The sequence below is a fragment of the Hypomesus transpacificus genome, chromosome 18 (genome assembly GCF_021917145.1).
Source record: "Hypomesus transpacificus isolate Combined female chromosome 18, fHypTra1, whole genome shotgun sequence".
In the NCBI taxonomy this organism is placed as follows: Eukaryota; Metazoa; Chordata; class Actinopteri; order Osmeriformes; family Osmeridae; genus Hypomesus; species Hypomesus transpacificus.
The window spans coordinates 10,512,779-10,524,324 of NC_061077.1; positions in this window are offsets into that span (position 1 = coordinate 10,512,779).

Consider the following 11,546-nt stretch of genomic DNA (forward strand, 5'->3'; position numbering starts at 1 on the left):
AGGGTTTGCCCTGTGGCGAGACCGAGCACTTCATTCTCCAGAAATAGCCATAGCTCATCTTTCACAAGGACTCAGGTCTGAGTCTTATCAGAGGGAGGGGGTTCATTTGAATTTCTGTCTCTTCAATATGCCTGGCAATCATGATGCACGGTTAATATTGAGGTTTTGGGAGCGCTTGGTGTTGTCCTCCCCCAGGGTCCTTTGCATGCAGCAGGAACATGGAACTTGTCATCAAACATCTTATCACGTAACTTTAACTGCCAACAATGGCCGACATTTGCACTTTAGCATTTCCCCACCTTGCTCAGTTGGTGATCATCTGCTTAGACTGTTTGTCAGTTGATGGTATTTGTCTGAGGAACACACACTTCATTTATTTTTACTTTGGAGGAACTGATATGTGATACATGTATCAAATGTAAACATAACCCTAGCACTTACCTTTTGAGAAAAAAAATGTTCACTGCTCTAGGCCAGAGACAGGACAGAGTGTTCTCTGGTGACTTCCTGTTTATGCGTTCTCCAATGAAGCTTATACAATCTGAATTCCCTCCTGCATTGTCATTTACAACAGAATGACATGACCAGAAAGACACTCACAGAGTTAAAATATTTGGGAATAAGACTAAGAAAGAATAAGAAAAAGAATACTTGACTGAATCAGAAAAAAGGCATTCTGAGAAATGTCAGATAAAAGACATGACAGTCATTTTCTCTCTGACATATTTGTTCTTTAACAACAAATCAATGGCAGAAGAAGCTTGGCACCTGCATACAGAACAATGGTGAGATGAAGCAAAGATTGTCTTCATTAGGCACATTAATATTCATAGAAAGTAGAAAATCTGACACCACAGAGGACTTGGTAACCTTTTCTCATATTATATATTTTTTCTACTTCTTAACACAATTAAAGTCCAGCAATGACTTAATTAATGCCGCTTTCTGTCAGGATCTTTAAAGAACTGTCAATTTGGCCCAGGTCTGCCTGTCAGTGAGGAAGAAAGACAGTCATCCACTCTTTCAGGAGGCAGTCAGAATCACAGTGCCGGATAAAGTCACATTTTCAGACACCTTGCCAAATTGATTCTTTTAAGGGCTTTCTAGCAGATTATGATTTTTTTCTGTCTACTCCTCTGCAAGAGTGTCAAATCTAGAATAATCTAAATTTGGTTTCAGGTTTGGAGCTGTTATTATTTTCTCACAGCATATTTTCTTTATTGTTTCTCACTACTCAATCTTCACATGATATACTGCATGCTTTCAACTGTTAACATTTCATAATATGGTGAGTCCAAAAGTATTATTAGGATAAAATTATTGCTTTGATAGCCAAGCATTTTTTGCATATGTATTCAATCATCTGCTCTAACTATTGAACATTATTCAAACCCATTGAATTCTAACAAAGCAAACAACAAAAATACCTAGGTCCTAAATGACAGCACAGTGTGTCTCAGTAGGAGATTCATATTCATTCTAATAAAGGAGGAGACTGTAGAAAAACAGCCCGAACGATGAAGGAGGTACATTTCCCTGAGAACCAGAGCTGTCTTCAAGTGGAAGCCACAAGCTGTCCAAACAAGATGACAGTGTAAATGGCTGCTGCTAATGACTGATTCTCCTCTTGCCTGGGTTCTGATCAAAAATAGCTTCCCACTTCCGCAAGTGAACTGGTGGCGGTCAGAACTGTGGTAACGACTCGCCATTCAGACTCCTGCAACAGCAGCGGTTCTTTATTATTTCCTCATAGATAGACCCCACATATTGAGTGACCTACAACTTTGATACTGAAAGGTAAATCATTGTTACTCATGTGAATACAGTACAGTCTGTTATCACAGTAAGCACACACTGTAACTCTGTGCTTATTTCATTGGATGAATATAATCAAACACATATGCATAATATTTTTACATGTATTTAATAGCCACTGGATGATTTTGAAATGGTGGCATGATATTGACTCTGGAAAGGAACATATGATTTTAAAAATCCCTTTCCTGTAGGTACTGACTGACCAGAAGGACTTATGCAGTCAGTATTAATGAACCAATACGTGTGATCATACCTCACAAGGTGTACCTCGCTTGGCAGGTGCTGGCACTGGGAAACAGATTAAAATAGTCAGGGTTGGGTTCCTTTCAAGGCGGTACGAAAAACAATGGAGGCTTCACAAGGTAATCATGCCATAGTATGAGAAAGAGGAGACTAATTGGAATTATACTCGAACAGGCAGGGAGCTCATTAAAACCTTGAGCACTACCTCATGATAAACAGTCACTTTAAGGGGTGGCACTAATGTGATGAGGCAAAGGCTTTATTTCTCACTTTCCAATGAACACATCTCATGTTTAAGCTCCTTCTATTCACTGAGCAGCACCGTTTGGAATGTAAGGCTTCCTTAATTGCCCCTAGAAGTTAGTCAGATGCTTCTAGAGCCTTCTCAATGCAGCAGCACGATGATGCGTTCTGATAGTGTCTAGTACACTGATTTACATCTCTTTGTTATCAGTTCTAGATGAAGCCAGTTTGATTGTCACAATGTAGATTGACTGTATATTTACATTATTTATTTTAACCAGTGTCTTGGTTATTGATATATGGTTAAGATATTACCATTTATATACGTATATATTTATATATATAAATGGTAACATCTTAACCATGGATGTTCAGGGTTATACATATATATATATATATATATATATATATATATATATATATATATATATATATATATATATATATATATAACCCTAAACATCAAACACAACTCTCGTGTACATGTTCTGTACAGTATATGGTCTATTCTTAAATCAATGTTCATTTAAAACCATATGAAACTAAACCATGGACTGAACAGCATAATGTTATGGACTACGACAACCCAGGATGAAAATCAGGCTCATTCAAGTTGATGAAAAATTGGTCTTTGCCCAAAATAACTTTAGATCCCCTTCATTTGAACCACACTTCATTAGCTACATCTTGCTCAGGCAGATTTCTTTGCGCCATTTTGACTGTATTCAAATCTCTTTAATACCATTTCATGTTTAAAGACTGGCTATAAATCCCATATCAGTTCTTAATGACCACTGCCGGCCAGCCTGTAATATGTCATTGTTCGCAGGCGATCACCCACTGGGGAATAGACCATGCCAGTCTTTGTAATTGCACACACAGAAAGATTTATACCACCATTATGCACACCCATGAGAAATAATTCAAACATATCATTGCAAAAAAAGCCTGCTCCGTTGCTAATCCCAAATCCTCTGTTGGTCATATAGATTGTATTCTTTAACTTCTGCTTACACAGAATTACTCCCCTACAATAAGGATCTCAAAAGCAAATTCAAATGAGATATTTCTCTCTTTTTCGGTGGAAGGCAGGTTCTTAATTTAGAGAGTGGTTTGAAATGATATAAAGCACATGTTCTGTTCAACAAAATCTGAAAGATAGTGCAAAGATATGGCCTCAGGGAAAGAGTGCACGGGTCCACTTATTTAAAAAGACCAGCCTAGGCAAGGGGAAAGTGAGGCAACAGTTTTTCTACTTTAATCAACTTGTTCAGTATGCATTCTAAATCAAAATCCCTGTGCTACATGGAGTCCTCCGATGGCTCTGGATGTTGTGATTGAAGGAGCTGTTAGCTCAATCCCCTTCAGAGCGTCTCCATAGCTTTGTTGTGCAACCTTCACGGGATCCTCCTGAGAGAGGAGCCAGGTGTAGGCTGACGCAGGTTTGATCACCTAGGTGAGCGTGGACCTGAGTGGGTTTCTGTACCCAGGGGGGGCACAGCGCCAACAGAAGAGGACCAGTGTTTGACTTGGGCTAATGAGTTACCTTGATGAGAACACTTTCATCATGCTTGTTTTCCTAACCGGATTTGACAGTTTCTCAAATGTCAGTTGATGTTCCAATATAAGATATCACAATGGGACTAGTTAGACAGTGTAGATTAGACTTGTATGTTGCAGCTGTACAGCCTTTCAACATGGCCGGTCTCCTGTTTTCCAATCTGTTTTCCCAATTAATTACTACGTTCTAAACAGTTTGTTACATTCCCTCCATGGTCTACATTCACAATGAGCTCATCCTATCCAAATCTCAATGATCAACCCAGGCAGACAGATCACACACGTTTTTTTCCCCCCTCTGTCCCTTGTCTCCGACGAACAGATGAGAGGAAGAGAAGTGAGGAAGTTGAAGTGCCCTGCTAGTGTCAGCCATCAAAAGCAGGCCAGTCATGCACACTCCTGTTTCTGAGTCCTCTGAGAGCGCTCCCAGTCAGGGACTCTTTGTCCTTCCTCCAGCAGACTGCTGCTGTCTCCCTGCTCTGGGGGCTCACTCACCAGTGACAGACCCAGTCAGATCATACCCCTACAATCAAATATACTTTTATTAGATCTGTCTTGCAGAGCGGCACTCCACTGCAAAAACATGTTTTGTTCTCTTTAACCTATTCCACCGGGGACGCAAACCAACAGTGACACTGTCATTTGTGAGCAATGCAGTATGACTCCCTTGTGGTACAAATGTCAGATTATACCGTGCAGTACTAGTTATCCTGCCTAAATATAGCCTCTCTGGTATCGTAGCCTGTCGCAAGAAATTCATGGCTTCACACACATGGCCTTTTGTGCAGTCGGAGACTCTGTCACAAACCTTAACAAGTGGCTAGGATGAGGCTAATTGTAAATTTATAACTGTCTTGAAACTCCTTGTAATTCCTGAGACGAGACACCTGCTCCTGTTGATCTGGACTCTCACTGTATGATGTCAACCTTTACCTCCCTGCGGACATCCAATTGACTGTGCATGGAATCTGCCATCTCTTTTTATTCCTGCATTTAAGATGTATGAAATTCAAATATGCACATTCAAGTTCAAGTCTTTTATTTGTCAGGTGCACAGAGCAACACAAGGTTAGACTGGGCACTGAAATTCTTAAGACAAGACAACGCAAGCACTTGGCATAACATAACATATAAGTACACAGAACAAATTTACATCTATGCTGAGCTTAGATAAGTGAACTTCCTAAATATACAGATAGCAATAAATAAACGACTATACTAACCCTAACACTAAAACTTCCTAAATTACAGATAACAATAAATAGTACGCTATACTAACCCTAATACACAAAAAAAAAAAAAAAAAAAAAAAAACCTGTTACAACCCTATAAACTAATCTAACCTAAATGGAGTACAGTGCAGTAGTGCAAATTTACAGATCAGTGACTTTGTCAATGACCAAACAGGAGCCTGGTGGCGAGGTACAGTAGTGCAATGTTACTGAAAGAGCAACCAGTAGCTGAAAGTGACAGTGTATAAGTGACTAGTGTGCAGTAAAAATGTCCATATCAGTGTCCATTGAGAAGCCTGATGACCCTTGGGTAGAAACTGTTGTCCAGTCTGCGTGTGCGCGACCGGATGCTGCGGTAACGCCTGCCAGAAGGCAACGGGGTAAAGAGACTGAAGGATGGGTGGGAACAGTCTCTTAGAATCCTGCTGGCTTTCCTAAGGCAACGTGTGTGGTAGGTGTCCTGTAGGGCTGGGAGCTTCCTGCCGATGATGAACTCAGCAGAACGGACCACACTTCGTAGGGCCTTGCGGTCCCGGTCTGTGCAGCTCCCATACCACACTGTGATACAACCAGTCAGAATGCTTTCTATAGTGCATCTGTAAAAGTTAGTAAGGATGACTGAGTCCATACCAAACTTCTTCAGTCTCCTCAGGAAGAAGAGGCGCTTACGGGCCGTTTTGACCACCTTGTCCGTGTGAACAGACCAGGTGAGGTCATTGCTGATGTTCACCCCGAGGAACTTGAAGCAGCTGACCTTCTCCACTTCCGATCCATTAATGAATAGGGGTGCATGCTCCTCCTCCTGCCGCCTCCTAAAGTCCACAATCATCTCCTTGGTCTTGCTGATGTTAAGAGAGAGGTTGTTGTCCTGACACCATGATGTCAGGGTGTCAACCTCCTCTCTGTAGGCTGACTCGTCACTGTCAGAGATGAGGCCCACGATGGTTGTGTCGTCAGCAAACTTAACGAGGAGGTTGGAGCTGTGCGTAGCCGCACAGTCGTGGGTGAACAAGGAGAACAGGAGAGGGCTGAGCACACAGCCCTGGGGGGTGCCTGTGTTGGTGATCAGTACAGATGAAGTGCGGTCACCGATTCTCACCACCTGTGGCCTCCCCGTCAGGAAGTGGAAGATCCACTTGCAGAGGGAGGTGCTTAGTCCCAGGTCCACAAGCTTGGAGACCAGTCTGGAGGGGATGATGGTGTTGAATGCAGAGCTGTAGTCAATGAACAGCATCCTCACATATGTATTCCCCTTGTCCAGGTGGGAGAGAGCGGTGTGCATGGTCAGAGCGATGGCATCGTCTGTAGACCTATTGGACCGGTATGCAAACTGCATAGGGTCCAGTGTGGGGGGCAGCGAGGAGCAGATGAATGATTTGACTAGCCGCTCGAAGCACTTCATGATGATAGAGGTCAGTGCTATTGGGCGATAGTCATTCAGACATGTGACCTTGGTGTTCTTGGGCACAGGGATGATGGTGGTCCTCTTGAAGCAGGTGGGGAGTACAGACAGGTTAAGGGAGAGGTTGAAGATGTCACTGAAGACCCCTGCCAGCTGGTCAGCGCAGCCCCTAAGGGCCCTACCTGATATGCCGTTTATGCCTGACATGCATTTAAAATGAATGACTCCATCGCAACTGAATCACACCGCTGATGTGACAGACATGGGTTAAATACAGGCAACAGCCACTTTATAGTCTTCTCTTTGTGGACAATAAGCGTAAGATCTTCTAACTATAGACAATAGAGGGAACTGTACTTCGCTGTTTGTATACAAAACAATATTAGTCATCAATCAAACAAATCTATGTGAGTCAATAGAGCTTATCTCTGCGATCCTAAAATGTGACAATCATTGTCCTGAACATGTTTGTTGCTACCCAGAAAGAGGGCCAGAATGGCTAGTTGGCCCTGTGTGTTGTTATTGTAACAGGGTGACTCACTGAATGGACCATAGATAGGATCACGAGTGCGTTCAAAAGAGTACAACCACTTCTGACTGCTGAACTCATTCAACTGACAAGGGGTCATTTCACTGATCTGATGAGGACGAGTCCATTTCTAATGGTGAGGATCAGTAGGTCAAACTGAGGTATGGAGAACCTGGGTTAAGAAAAAGTCAGAAAGTGAAAGCATTTAATTTGGTGGGGAGGGTAATGTCATCTTTTTGGGGTCTGAGATTCTTTCATTTGAAAATTCAAAGTTTTTCAAACATCATTTTCTTGTATTATTGCTAATGTGAAATAATTCAAAGCAGCATATAGTTTTTTTCCCAGACATCCAACCCTATAAATAATCAAGGCCTTCTCTGATCCTTGCGAGTAATTATCTGTGTTCGCTGACAGCCACAGGCAGGGAGAAACTGACAGGCCTCCAAGAGGGAGATGTAGTGTAAATTTTATGAGTGACAAAGGAGATTAGTGGAGCGACTTTGTACATGTAACTTTGACCTCCACGGGGCTCCACGTGCATGGGGGAAGGTGAACGGGAGGCTGTGTGTGTGCTCTGGGAGAGGGATGGAATACACTCTAAGCAGCATCACAGGATCTAAGACACCTATTTATCTTTCAGTTCCTTGCCCAATGATTTGAAACAACCATGTTAAACATTTCAATGTCATGATAAGTGTCCTTATATAACAAAATAAAATGATTGAAAATACTACAATGGGTTATTGACAAATGAACAAATCCAGTTCACTCATGCAGGATGTCTACACTCCAGCTGAGACGCCAAACCCTTTTCCACAGATACAATGATTTGCTATCAACAGTGCACTCCTCTAAACACTCCTTTTTTTATCCCAGCTCTATTGTATGGAGTGCGCAAAGTGCCCACCCCAAACATTCTGCATTTGATTCTCCATGTCTTGCCTGTTCTTGGGAAATGGAGAGAAGGAGAGGCTTTCTTCTTCATAATTATAGGGCCTCTAGATCCCAGCCCTCCTGCCTGTCGTTTGCCTCTGAAAGTCCTGGATACTTCAGGGCGGCGTCAGGCTATCTGAGTGAAGGCTGGAGAACATGGCCGTGCCATCACACGTGTCTGTTTGCCAGCAGTGTCAGATGGCTGATGTCACCCAGAGAGAGGGGCAGAGGAGGTGGATTGTCTCCCTGGACGGCGTGTTTCTGTAGAAGGTGATGGTAACAGGGTGGTGTGTGTGTGTGCGTCGAGAGGCCACGTAGCCCTGCAAATCACCCTGGCCATCTTGCACCGCTTGTGCTGTTCAAACAGGTTCCACGTCGGTTTGTGTCTCGTCTTGTCAAGTGCCTGACATTCTGATTTAATCAACATCCACGCCTGCCAGATGAATTAGATCACTATCAAAAATGCGGTGGGAACATCATGTCCCTCACTTGTCAAAGCCAAACTCATCTACTCATTTATTTATTACATTTTCCCTGAGAGATGCATTTTAGCACCATGGAGGGCAAAGGTTGTCTGCCATTATGGGGTGCTTAGTTAGAATAATTCAAGTGAAGCTCATCTAATTTACCACAAACACTGAAAACACCCTAGATAATTTAGAATCATTGGAAAAAACCCTGAAAAAAAGTAAACTTGTGTGATGAAAAGGGTTTACATTTTCTAAATGTACCATTGTACGGCATATCAGATGTGGGTCGATCAGGCATTATTCATGTAAGAAAAATTATCGTAAAAATCTTTACGAGAGATTGAAAATGTTATCAGAGTAAAGTGGTTTGAGGATTTAAAAGGACACTAAATGTGAAATGTATCCTGGCTGGCAACCGATTTTCGAAAGGTAGGAATATTCTTAAAATGATTGAAAATGTGTGCACACTTTCAAAAGTACATTTTCACATTTACTAAATGGACATCATTCCTGATGTACAGTGCTTTTCAAGCATATATTTCTTTGAGTGTACCATTGTGTTCTGCTTTTTACTTTGTTCAATATTTGAAAGCAGAGTGTATATCCATGAATGGACACAATTGATGGGTACACTCTTTGACTGTTTTCATACTGATGGCAATGCATCAAAAACTACAAAAGATCGTGCCCTAATGCAAGCTTAACGAAATGACCCTATCCGATTCTGAGTGTCATTGTTGGGTGGGACCATCATAAGAGTAGCAGCTGGCCAGGATGTGTGCTTACAGGGCAGAGAGAATGCAGGAGGGCTCACTGTACTGTATTTGTTCCTGATGTGAGTGTACACTGCATGAACGATCTGTAGGAGAACAGGGTTGAGGCGAGCTGAGGAGGATTTAGATTGAGACGTCCACTCACGCCTCGCTGGGTAGATATTTCCATCATCGACAGCAAAGGAGACCCTGACAGTTGGGCTGCTCAAAGCCAGCTGTTTTCATGGTTTGGAGCGTCCTGAACATGCACCCAAGTTGAAGGATTGCAGGGATATTATTAACCAAAGTGACACCCAGAACACACGCATCCACGGATGGAAGAGCAGTGCTCTTTCTTCTGTACTTATTTCAACTGGAGCTCCACAAGTAAAGTGCAGCCGACCAACAATGACTTTGAATGCGTACACCACTTTCTGCGCGTGATATGATCATCCGTGTATCTTTGACAATCGTGTTCTACAGTACCTCACTGGAATTTACATTACATTTCCCATTTCACTTAGCAGACACTTGTGTCCACAGCAACATACAAATAGTGCAATATTATAGTACAGCAGAAAATCAAGGATCAGAAGTGCATAGATCTAACAATCAAACTATTTGATTTGTGCCATCATTTCCAAGACAGTTGCCCAACAGGATCTCAAATACAACATGCAGGGAAAAGACACATTTGCAGCTATTGTACTGCTAAATACTGCTTGTGGTGCCAATAAGCCGAGAGAAAAGTAATTAGTCCAGACGGCTTGAAGAGGTGCATCTTCAGACCTCGTTGGAAGGATGGTAGGGACAGAACTACACCAAAAGTTGGATCATAATAATCATGATCAAAATTGATATCCGTACAAAAGGACTGATTAGATTGCCATGCTTTGATTGGGTCACTCGCCTTGCTCATGGAGAGACTTAAAGGCTGCTGTGTAACACAGAAACATGAAACCATCTGGCTAACCCAGGACTCAGAGCAGGAAACAACTCAAATCACAGACCATTTTTCATACCAAGCATGTTGCAAAGAGATTAAAACATCCTGATTGAATACCATTATTATTTCTTCTTTGCATGCTCTGTGCTGTGTGAATCAAATCACTTTTTGAAGAGAAGTCTGTGTTTGAGTATGTTTTCCACTATAACAAATCTCCTACAGGGCAAGCTTTGCTCTCTGAGGAACTACGGGTGGGTGAAATCACTCTGCCTTCATAGCAATATGTACTTATGATGCTATCAAAACAATAAGACTAGCATTATTCCATGTCTCTTTTTTCTCTCCACAGAGCTTTGATGAAACACACCTTGCAACTACAAAGCCACAAACACATGATGAAGTCAAGAAGGAAGTACATGTTTTTTATGTTTTCTATCCCCATTTTATGTTTCATGTAATGTTCTAATTTACTGTCAACAGATTGAATAATGAGAATGTACAGACCTACTTATAGCTTGTACAGCCTGCAACTACAATGTCCTTGTAAATGGTGCCTTAGAATTACCCTTGTAAGAGAAACCTCAGTGTTGTTGTTCCAGGTCAAGTTCAGGTCAGTCCCATATTACAGGAGAACAATACCAAATCATATCCTGTAAATGCATTTGGAGGAGTCTTGGGGTGAACTGGATCAGTATTTCTCCAAAGCCTTCTGAGCTAATGAAAAAAAAACAATAAACTTTGGAAGATTCAGGCATTTATCTTTGAATGAGGCTCTGCAGCTAACCACACTGTTGGCATGCAAAAAAACAAACAGCTAAATATATAAAATAAAGAGAAACAAAAAAAAAACCTTCGGGTTTGGGATTAAATGAAACCCCCAGTGCTGCTCACTCATCTAAGAAACATTAAATGTACGGTTTGTTTACCCGCGTGTGCACTTATGAATCCCAGGGGGACCCCAACCTGTGTATAACTCACCCTTAGGGCCTTGGAGCATTTTTCACTATGAAATGAAATTTTATGGCATGCGAGATTAGCCGACACTAATGCAAGGTCAAAAATAATAGAATCAATAGGCAGGCTTGGCGATGTTAACATTTACAGAAAATAATAGGTTGGAAAGCGCTGTGGAAAACAGAATGAAACGAGTCTCTGCAGAATTCTTATTGATGGCTTTTCATTATTTCGAATAATTTGACTTTTCTTTTGTGTGCTGGTGTGGGCCCTGCGGTGGTGCCATGGTCTGTCTTCTTACTGTGAGTGTGTGTGTGAGGGTGTGGGTGTGGATGCAGGGTGGGGTTGGGAGACTGTGTACAGTACTGTACATCTGTAACGTTAATCATCTGCATATATTTTCCTCAATCAAGTTTTCTCTTTGAATGGATTACGGACATTCAAAAAAAACACTGTGAGATCAA